Genomic DNA, 27,545 nt, shown 5'->3' on the forward strand with positions numbered 1-27,545 from the left:
AATTCTGACCTGTAATATAATCTTCATTAAGACGCTTCTCAGATAAAGCCCCGACGCTTCAAGAGCTGATTGCCAGGGTAACCCCGCGGCCCACAGGACGCACTGCAAGCTGTAATTTAAAATTTCATGCAGGAAGGAAAAGTGACTGTTTTCACGAAGAGTCAGTGGATCCAACGCAAGGCAGGAACTGAGTGTCTGCCCAGTGCAGTGAGCATGGAAGCCGCAGTGTGGCTCTTGCGTTCTTTCCTAGTCAATTTTATTGATTAAACTTCAGACTATCTAACCTGGTGCATGGTGCTTGGATGTCTAAAACTAGCCTTTGAACAAAGTGAGGAGACTCAATCTAAACAGCCAGGGAGTAGAAATACTGTTTGAGATGCTACTGTATTTGCTTTATAGCCGCCTAAAACCAAGGTACCGATGTGAGTCTCAAAAGGCTTTAGGGTCACATGTGCTACATTCTGTTCTTGTCTTGGAGCTGCCGCGCTTGACTCGCTGGCCCTTTGCTAACGTCGGTGAGCATGAAGCTCAGTTCTCTGAACAAGGCAGGAGCAGCAACCTCGGGCCTCCCCGGTGGGTTAAGGCAGCTCCTAGGCTTACTGGTCCAGGGACACTTCCTTGTCAGCCTCATCCTTTATCCTTTCCCATCATCTTTATGGTCAGAGAAGACCAGGACCGTTTGAGTCCATGTTTTGCTTTTTCTTACCTGGTGATAAAGGACAAGTCACTTCTCTCTGCCCCAATTTTCTTACCTGCAAATGGAGATTAAAACTATGACCTTACAAGGTTGTTAAAGGGATTAGATGTAAATCATATATGGGGAAGTGTTTGGGACATAGCAGGTACTTAAATGTTAGTTCAGATAAAGAGAGAGAGAGAGAGAGAGAGAGAGAGAGAGAGAGAGAGAGAGCGCAGGAGAGACAGAAGGCAGTAGCATTAACTGGCTTTTAGAGAAAGAACTTCTAGAAAAATATAGATGGGTGTCTGGCTTGTTAATACAATTTTAATTTGACTGAGATCAATGAAAAGCTCCATGTGTTGACTGCAAATACATACTCATCAGCAATCCCAAGGAAAATCTATCAGGGTATTTCCTTTTGTTAAAGAGCAATATAAATATTGATCAACTCTCCTAATTGACCTGTGGTTTGCTTTCATACATTAAACTCCTGTCCTGCAATTACCTTTGTTCATAATTCATTATGTCACATTAGAAGCTAAACATGAACGCAGGGTCTGCAGCCAGAAAACAGTACCGCTTAAAGGGCCCTTCTCTTATTGCCTTCTTATAACCCCGCCCCCCAACCTGCCTGAGCCTCTTCACAGATGGTCTGAGCAAGAGCGAAGGGAACATCCTCACCCATCCCGGGGAGGCCAACCTCTTACATCTGAAATCAAAGCAACTGCATGGCAGAGCCAAGGAATAGCCCCCTCACTCTGGGCCAGAAATAAACAGCACACCAACTACGGAAAAAGGAATATGGGACTTGATGACACAGGGAGAGATGGGAAAGTGCCAAGACAAACACCTGCTTCATGAAGATGGCTAAGGGCATGCTGATCATCTGGCTAATGGTGGTCAAAGCATTGAAGATACTCACTTTAAAGGCAATGGCAATACATTCAATCTCCTGGATTTAGAAGCAAAAGGGTATTAATTTGTGATACTGGCTGCCCACAATCCAAGACAATGTGCCTCCAATGGCTATGTCTTGCTATGTCATTCTGGAAAGGCAGTTCCCTCTGAAGACCTCAGATTTAACATGCAAATTGACTTTTAAAAATGTACTTTTATTGATTTCTGAGAGGAAGGGAGAGGGAAAGAGAGAGAGAGAAACATTAATCATGAGAGAGAATCATTGATTGGCTGCTCCTGCACACACCCCTACTGGGGATCAAGCCTGCAACCCCGGCATGTGCCCTTGATCAGAATCAAACCCCAGGACCCTTCAGTCTGCAGGCTGATGCTCTATCCACTGAGCAAAACCAGGAAGGGCTGCAAATTGATTATTAATGAGTTTCTTGCTTAGTCACTGCAAGGACACAATGAATAAATGACATAGAAAGGCACTTGGCACCTGCAAGTTCAAATACATTATAGCCATGCCTTTCTCTACCTCTGTTTCTGACTGGCTTCATGACTACACATTATTTTGTTTCTCCTGAGTAAATAGGAATCCTTCTTTTGCATCTTTGCCTGTCAATATCGAGACGAAAGTCTTGCCATCAAGTGAAATACAAGCTAAAACACTCAGTAGGTGATGTTGGAAATAAGAACTATGTATGTCTGGCCCTGTCTCCTTCACTGTCAACATAGGGTGGGGCTGGAACCCAGCCTCCTTAATTAGTGCATGACAGTGACTACCCACATGAGAAGCACACTTTGATGAGTGTAAAACAACATTGGTTTTCATTTACATTAAGGGTGTTTTGGATGTTGTTGGTGTTTTTTTGTTTACTTAATTCTGAGAAAGAGTTGGTTTCTGTTTTTTCCTTGGTACACCTTTATCCTTTTATATGTGATAATGGATGATTTCTACTTATTATAACAGGAAATCTTTCATTTTAATATTGTCACTGATATCAAAGGATCACAGTAGAATACTCTTCCAAGTTTTGATGGCATTGCAGAGGTATGCTAAGGAGGAGGTAAATGCAGCATCCTGTTTTATGTAAAGATGATATATTTTATTATACTTCTACTAGAGGCCCGATGCACTAAGATTCATGCAAGAATGGGCCTTCCTTCCCCTGGCTGCCGGCACCGCCTTCGCTCTGGCCCAGAGCTGCCTTTCCGCCTTCCCATGCTGCACACAGGCCTGGAGTGGCTGGGGCAGTGCAGAACACCATCTTTGGTTGGTTAATTTGCATACTCACTCCTGATTGGCTGGTGGGTGGCATAAAGGTACAATCAATTTGCATCTTTCTCTTTTATTAGTGTAGATTTTATTTTTCATTTTCATTTAGGTAGATTACTCTCAGGAGGAGAATATAAAGCAATAGAAAACAAAATTCATAAGATAATTTAAAAACAATTTAGTTGGTACAATAATTTTAATATACAAGGGTAGGCAAAGGTAGATTCACAGTTGTGAGTACATATATTGTTTTCCATATGAACAACTATAAACTTACTTTTGCCTATCCCTATATATATTTATATGCAAAGGCTTTATTCCTGAAGACCGTCCAATGTAATTCTTTCAGATCATACAGCAGCCCCCCCACCCCAATATGCACAGGGGATGCATTTAATGACCCCCAGTGGCTGCCTGAAACCACAGATAGTACTGAAACCTACATATACTATGTTTTTTTTCCTATATACACATATACCTCTTCGCTTACAGGAAGCACTTTACAGCTTCTCTTTGGTATATCGAAATTGCCAGTGTAACCATATTTGGGGACCATTATTACATAGAATAAGTATTACTTGAACACAAGCACTGTGAGACCAGGACAGTAGATCTGATAACCAAGATAGCCACTAAGTGACTAATGGGTAGGGAGTGTCTAGGGTGTGGAGACGCTGCACAAAGGGATGATTGTGGCTGGGTGGGATGGAGTGGTAGGGCTTGAGACTTCATCACACTACTCAGAATGGTGCACAATTTAAAGTGTATAAATTGTTTATTTCTGGAATTTTCCATTTAATATTTAAGGGCTGAGGATTACCATGGGTAACTGAAACCTCAGAAAGAGAAACTTTGGATAAGGTGCGACTATATGAAAAACAGAGAGAGGAAATGACAACCCCAAGATCACTCAGTGAACAGTGACCAAGAGGATACCAATCCTAGGACTTTCACTTACTGCATTTCCTACCCACACATGTTAAACTCACAAGAAATAGAAATTGGTGACTGCAAGACAGTAAAGTGGCAGTAAAGATGGCAAATCCTGGCAGGAGAGTTGCCACTCACCCAGCTCTGCTAATTGACCTGATCCTCCTTCCTGGGGAGCCCCCACACTCAGCCTCAGAAGCCACCAAAACCCAGTACTTCAGGTCATCATTCCCGGGGAACAGAGCTGTTGTGCAATGTGAAGCACATTTCCTATTTCTGGCTTAGCAATTAAGTGCATGGAGTTTAGAACAACATTGACCAACATTCAAATTCCACTTCCACCTCGTACTAGCTGTGTGAACTTGAACTTAACCTCTCTGAGCCTTGGCTTCTTCTATAAAATAGAAACAATGTTCTTTTCCTCTTAGGGTTGTAAATGATGTGTAGCTTATATTGCATATAGTAAGCTCTCAACCAATAGTATCAATTATTAGTCCAAAAGAATCAACAACTTTTCTGTATTTGTCATTTCAACTTTGCAGCCTTAGATTTGGTCATTTACATTTGGGCGAGTGTCATAGAGCTTCCCAGTGGAGTTTTCTTTTTTTTTTAATTTAATAAATCTTTATTGTTCAGATTATTACAATTGTTTCTCCTTTTCCCCCCCATAGCTCCCCTCCATCCGGTTCCCACCCCACCCTCTGCCCTTACGTCCCCGCCACTGTCCTCATCCATAGGTGTACAATTTTTGTCCAGTCTCTTCCTGCACCCCCCTTACCCCTTTCCCCCTGAGAATTATCAGTCCACTCCCTTTCTATGCCCCTGATTCTATTATATTCACCAGTTTATTCTGTTCATCAGATTTTTAATTCACTTGATTTTTAGGTTCACTTGTTGATAGATATGTATTTGTTGTTCATAATTTTTATCTTTACCTTTTTCTTCTTCCTCTTCTTAAAGAATACCTTTCAGCATTTCATATAATACTGGTTTGGCGGTGATGAACTCCTTTAGCTTTTTCTTATCTGTGAAGCTCTTTATCTGACCTTCCATTCTGAATGATAACTTTGCTGGGTAGAGTAATCTTGGTTGTAGGTTCTTGCTATTCATCACTAGGAATATTTCTTGCCACTCCCATCTGGCCTGCATAATTTCTGTTGAGAAATCAGCTGACAATCATATGGGTGCTCCCTTGTAGGTAATTAACTGTTTTTCTCTTGCTGCTTTTAATATTCTCTCTTTGTCTTTTGCTCTTGGCATTTTAATTATGATGTGTCTTGGTGTGGTCCTCTTTGGATTCCTTTTGTTTGGGGTTCTGTGTGCTTCCTGGACTTGTAAGTCTATTTCTTTCACCAGGTGGGGGAAGTTTTTAGTCATTATTTCTTCAAATAGGTTTTCAGTATCTTGCTCTCTCTCTTCTTCTGGCACCCCCATAATTCTGATGTTGGTACGCTTGAAGTTGTCCCAGAGGCTTCTTACACTATCTTCAACTTTTTGGATTCTTTTTTCTTTTTGCTTTTCCGGTTGAGTGTTTTTTGCTTCTTTGTATTTCAAATCTTTGACTTGATTCTTGCATTCCTCTAGTCTGCTGTTGGGTCTCTGTATAATGTTTTTTTATTTCAGTCAGTGTATGTTTAATTTCTAGTTGGTCCTTTTTCATATCCTCAAGGGTCTCGCTAACTTTATCGGCCTTTTCTAGGAAATTCTTGAAAAACCTTAATAACCATGGTTTTGAATTATATATCCAGTCACTTGTTTTCCTCCATTTCTTTTGTTTGTGATCTGTTTATTTGTCTCTGCATTTTTGCTGCTTCCCTGAGTTGGTAGGGTAGCTTTGTGTGCTAGGTTTCCTATATGGCCCAGTGGGTTGGTCTCCCCAGTTACCTGAGGTGGACACTCTTGGTGTACCCCTTTGTGGACTGTGAGTACAGCCTTGTTGTAGTTAAGTCTTGATTGTTATTGGTATCACTGGGAGGAATTGATCTCCAGGCCAATTGGCTGTGAGTATCAGCTGTGTCTACACCGGGAGACCTTCTGTGCTGGAGACAGGCTTATAGGACCAGACTTGCAAAATTGCAAAAGCCTCTGTGGTCAGCTTGGATGGGGTGGAGTCTCAGGGCTGAGCAGACAGTCTTGGCTTCCCGTCAGCCCTGCCCTTGCGTGTGTGCCTCCAGACCTCTGCCTTTTGCGGCTCCCTTGAGTTTCTACCTGACAGTCCAGATTCCCCCCATAAGAGCATGGGTCCCCAGGGGCTCACCCGGAACTGGGGTTCAGTGCAGTTGGAACTGGGGTTCAGTGCAGTCAGGAGCTTCCGACTCCCTTCCGCTAGGGAAAGGCTGCGGCAACCTCTGCAGTCAGTCTTCTCTGCACGCACTCACGTGCACGCGCCTCCAGACCCCTGCCCGCTGCAGCTCCCCTGAGTCTCCGAGTCTCCATGAGCCTTTCTCTCTACCTAACAGTCCAGACTCCCCCCGTATGAGCCTGGGTCCATGGGGTTTCAGCCGAAACTGGGGTTCAGTGCAGTCGGAACTGGGGTTCAGTGCAGTCAGCGGCTTCCTTCCCCCTCCCTCCAGAGAAAGCCAGCCAGGCACTCAGTTGCCCTTCCTCTCTGCGTGCATGTTTCCATACCTCAGCCCTTTGCAGCTCCTCTGATTCTATGTGAGCTTTTCTCTTTCCTTCTATTTGTAGAATTTCCACTCAGTCAGCTTTCCTGTGGTTCTGGATGATGTTCATTTTGTCTTTTATTGTAGTTTTGAAATTGTTGTGCGAGGCAGCAGTTTAGGTGCTTACCTATGCCGCCTTCTTGGTTTCTCTTCCTGGTGGAGTTTTGGGCCTTGGTGCTAGATTCTGTATTAAAGATCATTGTACATCAGTCTAGAACGCCACTTAGAAATAAAATGTAATTAGTGACCTGTTTGCTCCATTTTCAGCTCCATGTTCTATGTCTTTCCAAGGTATCTATTGCACTGAATTGCAGGCCAGCTAAAGATGGCTCATTTAGAGACTAAAGCAGTCAGGGAAGTTTTTAGAAAATAGGACAGGATCAAGGCCAAGGCTGAATCTAAGCCGAAGTGCTCTTACATCCCATCCCAGGAGCCGAGGGCGCAAGGGACAAACAATGCTCAGAGCGTAGCCAGGTCTGAGGGGCTCTTTCCCTGGATGCCCTTCCCAGAGACCCTGTGCAGGCAGCGGGACCTACTAGTAAAAGCCGTCACACACACACTCAACTGAACCAAAACTGATGTTTCCATCGCAGCCTACTGGGGCTTGTTTGCCGAGCCTGGATCTGGGGCAAACAGCTTGCCACATCTCTCGCTGCCTCGTCTCAGCACTTATTTTATTTCAGATCCATTTCTTTCCTATTAAAAATAAAAACAGCCGCAGTCACTCTTAGGCATGAATTGTTTTCTGGAAAGCGCTGCGCTCACATGAGGTTGTCAGACAGTTGATTTGGAGAGTGACATATTCAGCTCCCATGTGATGGGGGAGCAGTTCAGATAATCATTTTAAATATTTTACCAACACAGTAGTAAAATATTTAAAATGTGTATAGTGATAGTGCTGCTGTTCATCATACTCACATGCCTTTTTTTTTTTTTAGTTCCAATAAAACTTGCCTGTTGAGGATATGCAGTCAAGAGCTCTCCCTAGAATATTATCATTTGTAATAGATGCTCCTGAATTGTTTATTTTTATTTACACTAGTAGCTGGGGAATCGTGGTAACCTGAGGATGTGCAAAAACAAAAACTAATTGTCAGTTGAGGAGATAAGGGTAAGCCACGGGAAAACTTGGTGGGCACCCTTGGAGTGCTCTGGCTCCTGGAATAATGAATAAATCCCCCAGAGGGCGGGATTATTCCCAGTAGCTTAGTCTTCCCCAGCTGTCTGTTGGGAGGTAGAATTCTCACACACTTACTGTTAGGAGTGACTGTGGAACTGGGCTTTGTTTCTGGGGTGTGATTGTGAGCATCTTTTCTCCTTCCTGGTCTTCCCTTCTCTGAAGGAGAAAAAGCGAAAACAGACTCCAAACCTGAGCGTGATGCCGAGTCTATTTCCATGAATATTGCATAATTATTGAGAGACAGCATCTTATGAATTTTCAGGTGTTTGCCTCCGATTCATTTTTTCCCCATTTGCATAAAAGTCAATTGGCACAGGAGTCTGTGTTGCTGCCCTAGTGGAATCTTCTCAAGGGATTTCTCACAGAGATTTATGTGCTGGAAACCAAACTTAGATTTTAAAAATATATACAGAAGGTTCTGCAAAATACCATGGGAGTGCCCAGCTCATCATTCATTCCTATCACACAAACACTTCTTTTCCAGCTAGGCTGACTCCTGGCCCGGCATTTACTCACCTGGAAACTGTACAAAGGGTACAGCATTGAAATTTGTACCTTCCTACAACCCAAGGACTCTCCTTCCTACAACTTAATCCCTCAAAAGAAAGAAGGTAAAATTTTCAACAGCCTCCTTTTAGAAGGGGGGGAAGGGTATGTGGCCTATAGGGCATCAGAGAAAAGTACAGGTGACAGAGCCAGACCTGTGACTAGCATGTGCACCGGCTACATTTCTCATCTGTCAATCGGGGATACACAGCATGACCTAATTCACAGAGTCATGAGGAAGAGTAAGAAGATACACAGAAAGGCTCAGCACCATATCTGGCATATAGATTATAACTATTACTTCATTACTAAGGGTGTTGTTGTTGTTTTTAATTCCTGCTGTTTGGTCTCAAAAATTACTCTGTGGAAAAGCAAACTCTGGACCTGCCTAAGTTGAAAGAAGTAGTTTAAGTCGAGATGTGACAATTCTGATACAAAGAAGAGAAGCGACTTTGCTTCAAAACTGGACAGAATGTGATCTCTTGTGAGAATGAGCCCCCTTTTCCTCCCAGAGGGCTGCCTTTCGGGTAGAGGAGTGGAGGGCAGCACCTCTCCGGGTACCACTCAGACTCAGATGCCAGTTTCATCTTCTGGAACAAAGGGCAGCGAGGCAGGCTGTATGTTGGAAGGGAACGCACCTTCCTGGATTGTTTTAATTCATTGCTCAAGCCATCACTTCACTCACATCCCTCTTATGTTTGGGCAGGTTCACACGTGGCAGTGTACAGCCTGTGGGAAGGTAATTAATAACAATTCAGATAAAGGGAATGGCTTTCCTTTTGGCAAGGGCATCGTAGATCAATTTGAGTTGAATGTGCCCAGTTCTGTTGGAATAATAAACTCTTTCATAGTAGTAGAGATACTATAAAATCCATACACTTGTACAACCAGAATGGGATTAAAGACAGGCAATTAATCTCCTCTGCATTTTCTTATTGGGGAAATAGATTTTTAGACATAAGCTTTGTATAATTTTTAAGTAATTTAGAAACTCGTGCTCTATTTGCTGTATAAGAGATTTCTGTCCCAACTAAATGCAAAATGTTGTTAAAATGTCATAAATGTGTAATCAATCCATGGAAGCCAGATTTAATTACCTTTTACATTAACTTTGCACTTTAGAAATCGTGTCATATCTAATCCCATTTGACCCAATGATGTAATGAGGATAGTCATTTTTGTGCCCACTGATAGATAAGGAAATGGAGGAAAGGAAAATGAAGGGTCTTACCCAGCTAGTGGTGCGTCCAGGTTACAACCCAAGTCTTCTACCTCAAAGTCCCAACAATATCCCTATAAAGGCTTTCCAAGTGGTATAAGCCATAATAATGCCTCCCATCTCTCTGCATATAGACATGTTGCCTTTATTCTGTTGGCCCAGTGAAGAGAGCAATTTAGGTCGCATCAAACCACTAGCACAGCTAGAAATTGGCTGTGGTGGAGTATTCACACCCTGGAAATTAGCAATGAGTTAGGTTTCTGCCTATGTGCCATCATGATAACCAGCACAATGTAGATTCTGGAATCTACCACAAGGATTCTGACTTGGCAGGTTTTATTCTGGGTTCTGAATTAGTATGCTTTGCATAAAACCCACAGGTCTATATTTCATATATACATTTATATTTAAATAAACTAAATAAATTAAATATTTAAATATATTTAATTTATAGCATTATATAACATATAATAATTTTAATATATCTATTATTTAACAATATTTCAATTTTCCAAAGTTTTTAAATTGTATATCATTTAAAATTCAAAAGGAACATTAGTATATAAAAGAAACTTTTGCAGACTCACCTCTGCCTCTTATCTACCTGGTTCCTTCCCCGGGAAGTAACCGATATTATCTTTGTGTTCTTCCAGGGCTATTCTATTCATATAGAGGCAAAGATATATTTAAATTTTTTCTCCTATTTTACACAAATGTGGATCATTTTACATAAGCTCTTCAGGTGATTCTGGGATAGGCAATGTGAGGGCGTTCAGTCAACTCTTCTAGCAAGGGTGTCGACTCCTCTAGAACAAATGGATTCCCATGGTAATCTGAACCAGCAGTCTTGAACTTTAGTGTGGGTTGGAATTACCTCCAGGGCTTGTTAGAGCACAGATTGCTGGGCCTCTGTGGCCATAAAAACAGCAATATGTGGTCTTTATGAGATTGTGGACACTGTCCTAAGCATATATATCTTGTTTGGGCAGTGATTCTATGAGGTGGATACTATTATTATTCCATTTTACAGAGGGAAAATTGAGGCAGACAAGTTAAGTAACTTCCCCAAGTTCACTAATTCAGGTGGTAGGTGGTAAACCAGCCTGACTCACAGGCTTAACCATCAGTCTGTGCTGCCTTCCAGTCCTCAAGACACTTCCTTTCGAATCAGCAGCAGCAATTATGATTAAGAGCCTCTCTCTCTACATTTCCACCTTTCACTATGCTTCCAATTGTGAACATGTAGTAACACAATAGGTAAATATCTACTTTTTTAACAGAAGAAAGTTTTATTTAAGATATGCAAATATAATTCCTTTTGTTAGTTGTTAGTTTCTCCTGTAATGAATTTGAGATATTTCCAAGTCACTAGTAGCTCCTCTGAAACAGTCTTATAAAATAAGGCACACCAGTATTTTGAACCCAGCAACAAATGTTTAAGAATACAGTGGATTTGCTGCCACATTTGATCACAGAAAGTTTATATACAATACATAAATTATTGCCCAGACTCATATGAATGGAGCTATTTAATTTTAAAAAGTAGGATCCAGTTACTCTGTGTGTTGGGTCCAACTCATACCAGATTTGCAAGTGTCAACTGTTACTTTTTCGCAGTTTATAAATGTGCTGATTCCACAGGTCAGCTAGATGGCTGTGGTGGGAGTATTTACACCATGGAAATCAACAAAGGCTAGAAAACAGGCCTTTTTTTTTTTCCTTTGGATAACTGGTTGTTAAATATTTACCAGCATACCACTATTCAGTAGGCCTTGTATCCCAAACCAAATACACACACTTTCCTTAACAGAGACTTTTAAAGAAAAAGATAGTTGAAATAGTACATACATTGCTAAGACTGGCACATCAAATAGAATGTTAATCACAGTATTGACTTAACTTTAATGACTGAATTCTTGCCAGTAACCAAAAATGTGGATCAGACCCACAGAATTTACCTCTCAGCTATTAAGTATAGAAATAATTATTTCTGAAGTCAAAGCCCCTAAAGCTAAATGAATGATGAGAAAAAAGTGCTCCTCTGTCCTCGCTCTGATAGTCCTGAATGCAAATCACAAGTCTAGACATTCAATAGCGCCTCTGGCAACAGAATGAGCAACGTGAAGTGTGTCTGGGGCAGGTCTGATAAGTTAGTATCATGCTTCTAAATCTCCCATTTTTGACTCTTGTCACAAGCATTTCCTAAAAGCAAGTAGCATTTGGAATTTTCTAGCATTAAATAAGATTGGCAGTCTCCCAATTAGGTTGAGATTATGCATCCTATTGGCCTATTGACCCTCTGTTTTGGTAAAAGTGATAAGCAAGGCACTTTCTCTACTCACTTCAGTGATGGCTGCAGTTTCAGCTTTGAGTAAATGTCTTTGGTGGTTATTTTAGTTACCTACTCCATGTTTGTTAAACCCAGCTGTTGATGATGGTCAGTAATTTCATCCGGTAAACCGAGAGAATAGTACTTTGACCGGGAACTTTGAGTGCTGGGATAATCCCTGAGTGAAAGTGTGTAACGCCAAGTGGCAGTGGCATAGCCATGGTGACCAGCATTGTGAGTAGGGGGAGGAGCAGGATTTTCAAGGGCTTTGTGGTTATCCCAACAGAACCTGCAGGCTTTGCTGACTCCAGATGGCTCTTTCCTATGTTTTCACAAGTTCCCATTGTTCTTCAAAATGACATTGAACCCCCAGCACTCAAAAAGCTGCCCAAAAGCTTTCCCTAAAGACCTGCATGACTCCCAGTGAAAGTGCAGAGAAATAAAGGCCTTCATGTGGAGCTGTTTCCTCAGTCCCAGAGGAGTGCAGAGACCTGGAGTGGGCGCGGGTGGGAGGGTGTCACTTCAGCTCAGGACAGGCCCTTTCCTGAATCCCCACCATGGCAGCCTGGGACCCTCATCCTCTCAGGTCCCAAAAGGACAAAGCCAGCTCTCTTTTCGAAGTTCTGTGCTGTGTGTGTACAAAGCATTGTGAGGGGTGTGGCAAGTCATCACATACCAATTACAGCGGAAGTGTGGAAGTTGGCGAATGACTGACCACATTAGCGAGCAGAGTGAATCAATTACTCTCCATATAATGGCATCATTTTTACTTACTCCTAAGTCTATTTGCGCTCTTGAGTAAAAGGGTGGAGTTACTTCCTTACATGTTACCTATGTCATGGCCCCGCCCTCTGGGAATGCACCTTCCAGCAGTACCACACTCGCGTCCCGTTTCAGAACCTCAGTCCCACAGAAGCTGCATCTGGGAGCCTGAGGCTGGGCTGCACCGTGTCCGCCTTCCATCCAGTGTTTTCCTGGGCAGTAACTGACCTTTCCTATGGATGACTGCCCTCTTTAAATGCCTCAGAACTCCAATCTCACAGCTCTCTCTTTAAGTCAGGGAGGCAGTCCCGCCTGCTCTAATGAGGTATGACTTCCTTAGAATAGTCTCCAATCTACACTGCAGTGATTTACTGATCACCTGAATCAGAATCGCCTGAGAGTACTACTAAAAACAAAGACCCATGGGGACTTCTTGAACCCAATAAATCATAATTGCACCCCCTCCCTGCTCTGAGAAGGATTCCTGGATGCACTAAAATTGCAGACCTCCATGCTGTCCGTTAACACAGGTCTGTAGGTGGTGCTCAAGGCAGTGTTGATGGAAGTGAGGGAATGAGAGCTCTGGGAAATTGAGGAGCATTCCAGGTAGAAAAATTGTTTTGATTTCTTCTCACAGCCCCAATGCCATTCCATATGTAATACCCAGCAGTGGACTGGCATGAAAAACACAGTAAAGCCTTTTATTCCTTAAACTGGCCTAACTGGTGAAAAGATCTGGGCTTGGTGGTGAGGTGAGTTCAAGTCACAAGGTTTCCATCGCTGTACATGTCCGTCCATGTCATCCCAACCCTGCACTGTGAGCAGACAGAGGTTGTTTGAGAATGTGTGGGAGGATTTTTGAGGACAGAGAAAGGAGGATTGCGATAAGAAGGGGAAACTTTCCCTTGTTTGACAAACGTGCAGAAGGTCTGTCTTTCTTGTGGCCCAGGTTTTCCAAATGTTGCTGTTCTCATCAGACAATTTTATCTAATTAACATCTATTTTTCACCTCTTTATGCAGTAATCAGCTTTCAATTACCGGAACCCAGCTGCTGATGCTAAAAAGTACTGAAAAAAGTAAATTCATACATTAAATCCTTAGATGCCCTCACAATTTCCTAAATCTGATAAAGGAGTTTGATTCCTTGACTCCCCCCTCTTTCTTTCTTTCTTTTTTAAAATATATTTTTATTGATTTCTGAGGGAAAGGGAGAGAGAGAGAGAGAGACATCAGTGATGAGAAAGTATCATAGATCGGCTGCCTCCTGCATGCCCCCTACTGGGGATCAAGTCCACAACCCCAGCATATGCCCTGACCAGGAATCAAACCAAACCATGACCTCCTGGTTCATAGGTCTAAGCTCAACCACTGAGCCTTGCCAGTTGGTCTTCCCCCACTTTTACCTACATTCCTGCATTCCCTTTTTATAGATCCTTTTGTGACTTTGGTTCCATTCCAGGACCTATTATTAAGGAAGAAGGTCAAAGAAAAGAATAAAAACAACCGTGAACAGTAACAGAAGTTTCCATCTAAGGATAATAAGAGACGTAAACATTTACATATTGCAGCCTTTTTTATTTGGTTTTAAGGAATCAAACCAATGTTGAAGAGCATTTTTATCTAAAGGTAATATTCATGCATCTATTTGCTACAAAGAATTTTATCCTCCAGAGGAAAACTGTTGTTATCCGTTTGCACATGCTTTGTGTTAGCTTTATAAGAGATGTGGTCATTGAAATCCTTCCCAAAAGGCCTTGCAAACTAACTCAACTAATGCTTAATTAAATGGCTAATTATTTTGATAATGATTCATCTTTAAAAGGTCAAATGTTTAATTCTGTCAAATTACTTTCCATTTGCAGTATGTACATTTTATAACAATTTGGCCGCCTTAAGTCTTTGTTTGAATAAGAAGAGGGGAAGGGAAGAAAGAGAAGGAAGGGAGGGAGGTGGAAAAGAGAAGACAGAGAGAGGGAGGACAAAGAGAAGGGGAAAAAAGGAAAATGGAGGAAGGACAGAAGAGAAAAGATAGATTGTGGCTTTTTATGACGGATGTGAAAAATGTGGTGTAGATCTCAAACTTGGTGTGTGACTGCTATTTTAAGTCTAAAGAGAGGAGTGGAAAGCCAGGATTTGCTTAGGGCTTGCTTCCTATATGCCAACTATTTTATGTGCTCCCGCTCATTAACCTTTTGCACTCGGATGTCGAGTGTGACGGTTATTGAATGTATCAATAATTCGAAATATAAAAAAAATCCAAATAAATAAGTTTGTATGAAAAGAAACTCCAGTTTTTTATTCTACTGCCACGCTTTGTAAAATCTGGGGTATTTAAAAAATTAAATCCCGAGTAGAATAAAGGAATCGAGAAAAAAGCAAGCGAGTGCAAAGGGTTAAAAAATGTTAAATAGTTGAAAGATATAAAATCCTTGACATTAGGAAGCTGAGGCTCCCGGAGTTTACATGTCATGATTAACAGAGTTATTACCAGTTGCAAGATCAGGCACTGGAGCCAGATATGATTGTCCAAGACGTCCTGTTCCCTTTCCATGTTATCTATGGTTGGGCTTCTGTTTCCATAGCATACCAGCATGTCTATGATTTCTCTTTTTTTCAGTCACAGTTGATGTACATTATCTTAGCTTAGTGACTAGACATAACTTAGGAAGTGATCACCCTGATAGGTCTAGTACCGACCTAGCACCACGCATAGTTATTCCAATATTATTGATTATAGTCCCTGTGCTGCACGTTACATCCCCATGGATTTTTCATAACTGCCAATTTTTACTTCTTAATCCCTTTCACCTTTCACCCATTCTCCAACCCCCTCCCATCTGGCAACCATCAATTTATTCTCTGTATCTGTGAGTTAACTTCTGTGTTATTTGTTCATTGTGTTTTGTACATTCCAGATGTTAAGTGAAATCAAGTGGTATTTATCTTTCTCTGTCTGACACTTCCCTTAGCCTAATAGCCTCTAGGTCCACCCATGTTTCCACAAATGGTAAAAGTTCATTCTTTTTTATGGATGAGTAATATTCCATTGTATCCGTGTACTACCTCTTTATCCATTTATCTATTAATGAACACTTCGGTTGATGTAAATAACGCTGTAATAAACATAGGAGTGCATATATCTTTTCAAATTAGTGTTTTGGATTTCTTCAGATAAATACCCAGAAGTGGGATTGCTGGGTCATATGGTAGCTCGTGTGTGATTTTTTGAGGAACCTCCAAACTGTTTTCCATCGTGGCTGCACCAACTTCAATCCCACTAACAGTGCAGGAGGGCTTGCTTTTCTCCACATCCTCACCGACATGAGTTTGTTATTTTGTTGATAATAGCCATTCTGACCCTTGTGAGGTGACATCTCATTGTGATTTCAATTTGCATTTCCATGATGATTAGTGATGTTGAGCATCTTTTCATAGGTCTCTTGGCCATCTGTACATCCTTTTGGGTGAAATGTCTATTCAGGTCCTCTGCTCATTTTTATATTGGATTTTTTGGTTTTGGGGGGATAAGTTGTATGGGTTCCTTATATATTAAGGGTACTAACTCCTTATCAGATGTATCATTTTCTAATATCTTCTCTCATTCAGTAGTTTGTCTTTTTGTTTAGTTGATGGTTTCCTTAGTTTGGTGTAGTCCCCTTTGTTTATTTTTTCTTTTGTTTTTCTCACTGGAGGAGACATACACAAATAACATTGCTCAGAGTAATGCCAGAGAGTTACTGCTTATGTTTTCTTCTAGGATTTTTGTGGTTCAAGTCTTACATTGAGTCTCATCCATTTTGGGTTTATTTTTGTATATGGCTTAAGAAAATGGTCTAGTTCTATTCTTTTTGCAGGTATCTGTCCAGTTTCCCCAGCATCATTTACTGAAGAGACTGTCTTTATGCCACTGTATATTCTTGCCTTCTCTGTCATGTATTAGTTAACCCTATAGACATGGGTTTATTTCTGGGCTTTCTATTCTGTTTCATTGATCTATGTGTCTGTTTTTATGCCATTACCATGCTGTTTTGATTACTATAGCCTTGTAGTATATTTTGGTGTCAGGTAGCATGATACCTCCACCTTTCTCCTTTCTCAAGATTGCTTTGGTGATCTTTTGCAATTCCATGTAAATTTTAGGATTATTTTTTTTCTAGTTCTGAGAATTCCTTTGGTATTTTGATAGGGATTTTACTGAATTTATAGATTGTTTTGGGTAGTATGGACATTTTAATGATGTTAATTCTTCCAACCAATAAGCATGGTAAATCCTGCCATTTATTTCTATCTTCTTCAATTTCTTATAATTTGCTGTGTATAGGTCTTTTACATTCTTAGTAAAGTTATTCCTAGGTATTTTATTCTTTTTGATGTAATTAGAAATGGGATTTTTTTTTTAAATTTATATTTCTTGCCCTGATGGGTTTGGCTCAGTGGATGGAGCATCAGCCTGCGGACTGAAGGGTCCCGGGTTCAATTTTGGTCAAGGGCATGTACCTTGGTTGTGGGCACATCTCCAGTAGTGGGTGTGCAGGAGGCAGTTGATCAATGTTTCTCCCTCATCGATGTTTTTAACTCTCTCTCCCTTCCTCTCTGTAAAAATCAATAAAATATATTTTTTTTAAAAAAAACAGGCCCAGAGCAACCACTGTTTAAAAAATATATGTATTTCTTGACAATTGGTTGCAGACTCCAAGTCTTTGAACATGAACTCGACTTCCAATTATTACATTGATAACATGAAAATAGCACAGTCCGTTGAAGGGTTCTTAGACTGAAGTTCATAACAAGGATTAACCCTTTGCACTAGCTTGCTTTTTTCTCGATTCCTTTATTCTACTCGGGATTTAATTTTTTAAATACCCCAGATTTTACAAAGCACAGCAGTAGAATAAAAAACTGGAGTTTCTTTTCATACAAACTTATTTATTTAATGTAAGAAAAGCCCAAATAAAGGAGGAGGGATGGAGGGAGGGAAGGAATGGGCTACCAATGCTAACTGTGTTGAGTCACACTCGACATCCGAGTGCAAAAGGTTAAGTCAAAGGCAATATATTTCCTCTGGGGTTACTAGAATTTGTAAGTATCACTCTTCCCACAGCAAAAACAGAACCCTAAAATCAATGTTTTACTTGAGGTTAAAATGCAACACCTTACTGTTAGTCCTCTGTCTATAAAGATAGCAAAACTCCCAAAAGGCAGGAGAGTCTGCTCAATCCTGGTTCCAGACCTCTTGCTTGATGTCAGACAATTTTCCGCTAAAACTGGATTAATCAATTAACATAAAAGGAATATATTTTTCAACAGATTTACATTGAAAGCACTCAATTAATTTTAAAATCAGCATCCAGGAGAATAGTTATAACAGAACCTGTGAACCCAAGGATAACACCAGCCTATGGGTGTCACTGAGAAATTCTAGATGCTCCCAGGATAGTGGCCATGTAGCCTGCTTTGCCTGGGATGGTCAACTTTTTCACCTGTTGCCCAAAATTATTATGCAGAGTGCGGCCACCCTTCACAGAAGTTTCCCAGTTTGCATGGTATATTTTATGGTCTCTCCACTTGGAGAACACCCAGATCACCAGAGCAGGCACAAAGGTCCCACCTTGGGTTTTGCCATGCTGAGAGCATGCAATGTTAATACATTGGAAGACTTTGATAAAGCCAAAGCCAATAAATTATATAATAAATTCTGCTTGCATGATTTATAAAATATGTTGAGAGATAGCACTTCTTTGCTTCTCTGCTATGGCACATCTGGATTTTCGCAAGGAATGGGCAGAGGAAACGTGAGTGGGCTATGGAGTCACTGACAGACCTGGGTTAGAACCCTAACCCTGCCACTTACTCCATGAGTGGCCTTCATCTAGTTGCTTGGCTCTTCCTAGGCCTTAATTGCATATTCGGATGAGGGGGTAGGAATGCTACCACCTACCACCCAGGGCTGTTTTCACCAGAACAACTAGGGCTTTAGAGCCAGACAGACCTTAGTTTAAGACTGGTGGCTGACAGAGGGGAGGGGCGTTAAGAGGCGGGTGGAGAAGATGAAGGGATTAAGTAGTACAAATTGGTAGTTAAAAAGAGTCATGGGGATGTAACATACAGCATAGGCCCTGGGGAATATAGTCAGTAATATTGTAAAAACTATGCACGATGTCAAGCGGACATTGGAAATATCAGGGGGAACACTTTGTAAAGTATAAAATTGTCTTATCACTATGCATGTACACTTGAAACTAACACAAAATAATATTGAATGTCAGCTGCAATTGAAAAATAACATTTAAATTTAAAAAAATAAAGACCTTAGTTTAAATCACACCTCTATCACTTCTACGCTGCATGACCTTGTGCAAGTAAATTTAACCTAGAGACAGTTTCCCCATCCATACATGGTAACAAGAACAATTCCTACCTCAAAAGAGGTGGTTTTGAGGATTGAATAATGTAATACATATAAAGTAAGCATGCCATAAATGTCTTATTATTCTAAAATATAATATGGGGAGATATTTAATAAGGCCCAGACATAATTTATATCTGAAATTTAGTTAATATTGCCTTTATTTCTGGCCACACATTATAAGTTACCAATAGGCCTACTTGAAATTACAGTTTTCTTCTCTGAAAACCTAACAGCTTTCACCTGGTTTCAAATACTTGGAAGGTTTCACCTACGCATAATGTGTGAATTATACCCCTGAAGTTGCTGAGTTAAGACTTCAAATGACATTGCTTCCTATAAAACGAAGTTAGAATTGCCAGAATCAGTTCTTTATGTAAGCTGTTTTTCACCTTCATTTTTAGTCGTGAAAATCTCAATTTGCTGAGCCATTTATTGGTGTGTGTTTTTTTCAAGACAATTATCTAAATGAGGATAATTAGCATGTATATTGCATGAAGGTAAACTTAATATTTAAAATAATGTGATTCCCTATGATTCCAGAAATATTTACCAAAATACAAATAAACTGGCATATATAGGAGCAGACAAAAATAAAAAGTTTTACAGTTGTGAGCATGCAAAACAGTTTAATCTTGTATTATTTTTTCCATATTAACAATTGTAAACCTACTTTTGCCATCCCCTGTATATAAGCTTCCCTAGTATGTGTGTATCTATACTATATATACAGTATACTGTATATATAGTTGTGTGTTTGTGCATGTATATATAGGGTGTCTCCATAGAATGTCTACACACACTTTGAATAATTATAAAGGCAGTGTTTATTAAAATACACTTCATTTTCAAACTTGAGCTGTTTTGAGGGGACACATAGGTACCCACTCAAACTCACACACATACATGAATACATATGCCATTCCAATGTGATTTTAACATACTAATGTATTTTTACAGTCTTTTGTGTGATGCGGATTTTATTTTTCACTTAATATTCATAATAGATGATACAAATTTATTTTTAAATTTCCATGTCTGCATATATATAAAGTTATCAGCCCTATGTATATATTTTCAACTAAAAGAAATAAACCAAGAAGTTGAGATTCAGATTTGAATGATCTGTACTCTTATTAGAAATTACTCAATTGAAAGAAGACTGTATATTAATCCTCTGTCTGTAGGGGTTGATGTCAAGCAATAAGATGAAAGAGTTGCTGAAACTGCCTGGAGGGGAGAGTGCTAGAGGAAGAAGCTGGAAGTGGTAGCATGTTGAGTGTAGTCGAGGGGCTTCTGTGCAAGTCCCCGTTCCAGCATCTGTTAGATAGTTGGTTGATTCTGTCTTGTTGCTCTGACGGAATTCTGATAAATGGTCAGAAGTGAAAGGTCCATTATATCAGTCTTTTATGTATGGGATCCATTCCAGTGTGATACTCTGATTTTAGGAGGTACAATTTATTCATTCAGTTACACTGAGAAAATGAAGATAAAGCATTCCTTTTTCAGCTTACTGCCCATCTCTGATTGCAATGAGGAGAAAGACTTGGTTTTAACACTGCTTTAATCTCAGCCATTTTCCCAAATGGAGAACAGGTCTCTGGTTCAGAGCTTGGGAGGTGAGAATTTTTAGCCAGAACATAACATTGTATATATTTTTAAATTACTTTTCATTCTGATTTTTACTTTTTTAGAGTATTTAGGTTTTAAAAATGAGTTGATTTTAAAATAATAAATAATAGTTCATGTGATACACAGATTCAACGAAAGTCATAACTGGTATCAAATGGCTGGCATTTGAAAACTGCTATTGTTACCTAACTAGAAAGGGTTACCACCTTCTTGCTTAAGGTACTGTGTTGAGCGAGAGCACTGTTCTCCACTTTCCTTCTTCAGGACACAAATTGGCTTTAAAAAGCACATTCTTACATGAGATGAGCTACCGCACAGGTCAGACAGGCTGATGTGCAGTTGCCCTTCTAGCACCCATGACTTGAGCCCTTCCTTTCCCATTGACTGACGCTCCACTTGTGGACTGGAGGCACCACAGCTGAGAACTGCTATTCCAAAACGGCGCATGGGTACCAACTCAAAGAGCATGGCTTCTAGTAGAGCAGATAAGACATGTGCATCCATAACATAGGGTAGGAAATAGTAAGGTAGTGATAAAACTCTTCAATATTCAAAGGGGAAATAGAAATAGTATCCCAAAAGGAGACTTACCTTCTGCCCTAACTTGGTAAAATGACAAATGAAATGAAAGATATGGCAGGTCATGTCTGCATATTAGTTATCCACTAGGACAGAGGTTTACTGTGATTGAACATATTTTTATGTTCTTTTTTTTCCTCCAAAATGAGTGTAGTATAATGTGCATTGAAAACATTTTTTTAAAAATGAACCAAAAAAAAGACTGATATAATAAATACACACTACTTGTAGCACAATTTAACATATTGATATATTTTTACAGTCTTTCGTTTGATGGTTATTTTTCACTTAATATTCATAATAGATTATACAAATTTATTTTATTTTTAAATTTCCATCCTTGCATCCCCTCCCCTTTAGAACCATCAGCTTGATCTCTATTTCTGTTTATTTTATTTTTTTCACTTATTTTATTTTAGATTCCACATAAAAGTGAACTCATATGATATTTATCTTTTTCTGATTTATTTCATTTAACATAATACTCTCTAGGTCCATTCATGTTGTTGAAAATGGCAATATTTCATTTTTTATTGCTGAATATTATTCCATCATATTTATGTACATCTTTTTTACCCATTCATCTACTGATAGACATTTAGGTTGCTTCCATGTTTTGGCTATTGATAGTTACGCTGCAATGAACATAGGTGTGCATATATCTTTTTGAGTCACTGTTTTAGTTTCCTTTAAATACCCAGATATGGAATTGCTGGATCATATGGCAGCTCAATTTTAAATTTTTTGAGGAATCTTCATACTTTTCCCATAGTGTCTACACTAATTTACAATTCCACCAGTGGTGTATGAGAGTTTCCTTTTCTTCACATCCTCATCAGCATTACTTGTTGATTTATTAATGATAACCATTCTGACAGCAATGAGGTATTCTGGTCCTCTGCCCATTTTTTAATCAGATTGTTATTTTGGTGTTAAGTTGTATGAGTTCTATATTTGGATATTAACCACTTATCAGATGTTCATTTGTGAATTTCTTCTCCCATTCAGTAGCTTGTCTTTTCATTTTAATAGTTTCCTTCGCTGTGCAAAAACTTTTTTGTTAAATGTAGTCACATTTGTTTACTTTTTCTTTTGTTTCCATCCCTAGAGAAATATCCAAGAAGATATTACTAAGGGTGTTGTCAAAGAATTTACCTCCTGTGTTTTCTTGTTTCCTCCTAGGAAGTTTATCATTTAAGGTCTAACATTTAAGTCTCCATTTTAAAATCATTTTTGTGTATGGTATAAAAATAGGTACAAATATATACCTTACTTTTTTCACGTAAAAAATTTCTCTGTGTTATTAAATATCTCATCCTATCTAATAAAAGAGTAATATGCAAATTGACCATCACTCCAACACACAAGATGGCAGCCCCCATGTGGACACAAAATGGCTGCCACAAGATGGCCAGCAGGGGAGGGCAGTTGGGGGGGGGGGACCAGGCCTGCAGGGGAGGGCAGTTAGGGGCAATCAGGCTAGCAGGGGAGCAGTTCAGCATCGATTAGGCTGGCAGGCAGAAGCGGTTAGGGGCAATCAGGCAGGCAAGCATTTGGGAGCCAGCATTCCTGGATTGTGAGAGGGATGTCTGACTGGTAGGACTGGGCCTAAATGGGCAGTCGGACATCCCTCAAGGGGTCCCAGATTGGAGAGGGTGCAGGCTGGGCTGAGGGACAACCCCCCATGCACGAATTTTTTGTGCACCGGGCCTCTAGTATAATCATAATTTTAATTCCTACATAATAGTTTAAGGGGATGAGTTACAGATAATGCAATTATTTCTCCATGCTAGACATTGCTTTTTTTCATATTTTATTATATTAAATAATGTTATAATTGCATTCCAGTTTGGGAAAATATTAACTATATTAATATTTTCCCAAACTCTGTCCAGTAAATAAGTTAATTATCCTATATAATAAAAGGGTAATATGCAAATAGACCAAGCGATGAAACGACTGGTTACTATGACATGCACTGACCACCGGGGGCAGATGGTCAGTGCGCTCCCACAGCAGGGAGCACCACTCAGCCAGAAGCCAGGCTGACAGCTGGTGAGCACAGCAGCAGCAGTGCTAACAATGCCCAACTGTCAGCTTAGGCCCACACCCTGTGGGAAGCAGACCTAAGCCGTCAGTCAGACATCCCCGAGGGCTCCCAAACTGCAAAAGGGCGCATGCCGGGCTGAGGGACCACAACCCCCCCGCCACCCCCCCCCCCCCGCCACAGTGCATGAATGTCATGCACCAGGCCTCTAGTATTTATAATTATACTATATTTATAATTATACTAGAGGCCTGGTGCACGAAATTCGTGCAAGGGACTTGGCCCCTGCCCACTGTGGCTTTGTCCAGAAGGAAGGACGTCTGGTCTAATTAGCTTATTATGCTTTTATTATTATAGATTAATATAATTAACTTGTTTACTGGACAGAGCTTTCCTACTAGATTATTAAGTGTCTGAGAATGAGAATTGCCTTTACTCATTTCTATGTCCCCAGCTTTCTTCTTTGATAGTTTCCCACTCTTTCATGGAGGGAATTCAAGCAATTAGTTGGTAGCCATTAGTTACTAAAAATAAGGGAAAGTCCCCAAATATCTTCTAAAGTTAGAGGCTGAACTCTGTTACGAGTGTCTTAGAATGTAAAGAATTATAAGTTCTTGCTTAGACTATTCCAGATCCTCTTTACAGCCTATCCCTAGGATGGATTACATCAGGAGATTTTATTTGTTATATCCTGTAAAACTCTGCATGTTGCCTTCATTTTCTTGTCTAAAAAAGTAGCTAAAAAATGATAATTTCTATCACCTAGCCATCTAATAATGATTGAGTATGAATTAAGAACAGGCACATAAATGGGAACTTTAGGTGCAATTCTCTAGCAAAGATAGAGAATTAGTTATATCAATAAATGCTAAAATTGAAGCATTTTGTGGCAAGCTATTATGGTGTTTGTTTCTAAAACATGCAATTTTGCATTCAGCTTTTTTTTACATCTGTGATATTTTAGATGATAACTTTTCTAGATGCCTAAACCTTTATGGAATAACATAAATAATACAAGCTTAAATATATCCATAATAATATCAACTTATGTTTATTTGGCAGAGAAAACCTGACTACTTACCAAACCTGCTTTCTCTTCTTCATAGGTATGTAGTTGTGCCCTCATGCCTGAGTTCTGGCTGATAAATATGAGCAGAAATTATGAGTGCTCTTGTCAGGTCTGATTTATGAAAAACTCACCCGTAATCCTTTTTGGCTTTCCCCATGTGGAATGGAAAGGACTCTGATGATCTAGAAGAGGGAGAAGCTGCAAAACACATAGGCAGAAAATACAAGAATAGGCACAAGTCCCTCCGTTTTCATGGAGCAGAACTAATAAACTACTGATTTAAGCCACTGAGATTTCAGGCTTTATCTGTTACAAAAGCTGGCAGAAATTTCTATCGGTTCATTTCCAGAGTCTTCCAGATGGGATTTAAAACAGCTATCTTGTCTGAACAGCTTTAAGCAAGAAAGAAGCTAAAATGTCTAGGTGCCTTTAGCACCAAGTAATTAAAACCAGGTAATCTCCTGAGAGACTCACTCAGGCATACACACACTTCAGAGAGTCCAGCTTGCTTAGAACAGTAGATAAAATGGAGGAATCTGAAGGAGGAACTACTTAACAGAATTCTCCTTCATTTGATCTTACTTTCCCAAGTAAAACTTACTAAGCTTATGAAAGAGAAGAGTTATTTTCTGAGGTCACACCTTTTATCTGGGTGAATCTTGAGGACTGAACAACAATTACCAAAAAAAGATTATTTTGTTTGTTTGTTCAATCCAAAGTGAGAAACATATTTCAAAACTTATTAACAGGAATGTTTGCCCTTCGCTATGGTTACCTCAGTTTTCTCATTTGTACTATGAGATACTTAACAGACCTTACTATCTACCGAGACAGACGAATCCAGTGCCTTCAAGTTACTTAGGAGGTGACTACATCAGGAAAGGTTTTTCATTCTTCCTTCAACTAAGAGATTTTATGTCTAAGAGATACCATTTGCAATATTCATGTTTCTATAAATAAGATAATCAACATATATAGAGCTCTGACTTTATATACATTTTTACATCTTATTCTCAAAATAACTCTGTAGGATAGTTGCTATTATTCTCATTTTAGAGGTAAGAAAACTGAAAATAAGAGAGGGTTAGGATTTAAACACGTTTTTATTGTTGCATATCTGTGCTCTTATCCAATTACCTTATACTGCCCTCCAGATTTGGAGCATTGAGTATCACATTTGTGAGGCCATCAGCATCTTATGCTAACTACCCTTTAAGTAATCCTATTAATTTCAAAGAGACATCTCAAAGCTAGACAAAAACTACTTTCGTGTTTAAAAGATTGAAGTAGAATAGGCATACTCATGTCCAAGTATTTCTATGTAGGCCAAAAGGAGACCCAAAACTGTAGAAGAGCAAATAATTTGCATTTCAAAGAGACCAAAATAAACACAAGAACAGAGGGCTCTCCAGTTTCAGGAAAGATTAAACAAACTATTAATGAATGACTTAGGACAAGCTTTGATAATTGCTTACTAGTCCCTTGAATACAAAATAAACTCCATGTTTTGAAATAGATACAGTCCAGGAGAAAGCTTGTTTGGAACCATGAAAAGGATACCAAAGCATAGTCTGGAGGGAAGAGGAGGAAATTTTAGGTTCTTCTCTATTTTTAAAAGGATGCACTATTATAAAAATTGTGGGTTTTTTTTAATAGTTATAGTTGCTATCTATTTGAGATGAGATGTATTTGTGATAATGTATAAGGATGGAATAAGTACAGGGTAAAGGTTAGGGCTCTGCCTTTGAATTAAAAAAAAAAAAAACCACATAGAAATACTGGCTCCATTACTGACACAGGCTAACCTTAGAAAAATGATTCAACAAGCCAGAGGGTGCATCCCCTTCTCCTGAAGACAGGTGCTTCAACAGGACATGTGGAATCTTTCAGAGTCTTCCACTCTAGTCAAGGGCACATCATGACTTCTGTGTGGGTTCTTCCTGCAAAAAATCTAGAGAAAAAATGTTAAGCTAGTTAGACTCTTCTGTGGTAAAAGAATATTATAACTATTCTTCATTGACAAAGGATTTCTGGGCAAATGAGTGCTCCCCATGCCAAATGAGGACAACCTGCATGAGAGAGCCAGTATGGCTTATCAAAGGTCTTTTCAATAATCTCCCATTGAGGGGCCTCAGCAATACTAGCTGGAAGTGAATATTCCTAGGGACTGTGGAATAACTACTCAACAAACCAGGACAGAGATTCACTCATCCAGATCAAGGGAACTACCAATGAGACATCCCTTGATTGTGGGTCCCAAAGAGCCCCAGAAATTGCCCCATGAAAGGAATCAGCTTTAAAATCTGCCATTCCCAGAGAACACTAAGTTATCTATGACAGTTCTAGTTTAAATATAACTTTTCTGATCTCCTTACCTCTCCTCAATAAATTATAAAGAGACAATAGAGGGGGAGGATTAAGGTCCTATTTGACCACATCTATGACTGCTGCTGGTTCAATTTACTAGTTGTATGACCAATTTATGGCAATTTCACTGCATTAAAATACATGAAGAGCTAATTTCATACAGAGTCTAGCATTATCTATATAGGCTTCTAACTAGATGATAATTGCAAGCATTTAATACTCTCCAAGAAACTAGATATCAAAATGTCATCTTCAGGTATTTATAGAAATGCTACTCTGCATATGGTGAATTGAGAGTTATCTACAGTGGTGGATAACTGCTTACCTATCTGCATGAGCCACTGAGTCATTTTATCATTGTACTTGTAAGTTTTAAAATAATTTGACAATAATATAAAACCTATTGGGTGCTCTCCAAATCTGGTTTCATGTTGGCTATTTCCACATTAAATGTTCAAGTTGAGCCTTAAGATTGAAAGTTTCCATTTCCTCTTTACCAAAATGAGTAAAACAAAAAGGATAAAAATACAATGCTTTGGAGGATTACTGGGAATCATATAGAAAGATAAACTTTATATTGTAGAAAAACAGTTTAAATCAATTGTTTCCTGCGAGATAGGGGATTTTGCAGTTCAATCTCAAGTTCATTGGGTCCTTCAATGAACCTGGTGACTTAAGACTTGCTCACACTAAAATGGATTTTTCATTTTCAAATGTTTTATACAACTTTCACAATTCTTCATTATCTAACTTAGGCACAGACCAGTAATTCTGAGTTTACAGTTTAGACACCTGAAAGTTATAACCTCAGATGTATTTTAGACACCTTTATTCATTAAATCATTTCTTTTACTTTTTCCTACCTCACCTCCCTCATCACCCACCTCTCTCCATTTGAGAAATAACTTTACTGGGGCGAAAGTTACAATCTATGCTTTGGTATCTTTTTCAGAGCTA

The 27,545-nt window shown here is 39.5% G+C and overlaps 1 long non-coding RNA gene across 1 annotated transcript; it reads right to left on the minus strand.

Annotated features, from left to right (window-relative positions):
- Positions 1–706: 706 nt before the first annotated feature.
- On the minus strand, positions 707–26,165 carry LOC114229143 (uncharacterized). Its single transcript, XR_003615232.2, has 4 exons — positions 26,027–26,165; positions 24,353–24,419; positions 7,707–7,787; positions 707–752 (listed from the first exon to the last, which is right to left on the minus strand). It is a non-coding gene; the product is annotated as an uncharacterized LOC114229143 (long non-coding RNA).
- Positions 26,166–27,545: the final 1,380 nt, after the last annotated feature.

The sequence above is a fragment of the Eptesicus fuscus genome, chromosome 15, assembly GCF_027574615.1.
Source record: "Eptesicus fuscus isolate TK198812 chromosome 15, DD_ASM_mEF_20220401, whole genome shotgun sequence".
Classification (NCBI taxonomy): Eukaryota; Metazoa; Chordata; class Mammalia; order Chiroptera; family Vespertilionidae; genus Eptesicus; species Eptesicus fuscus.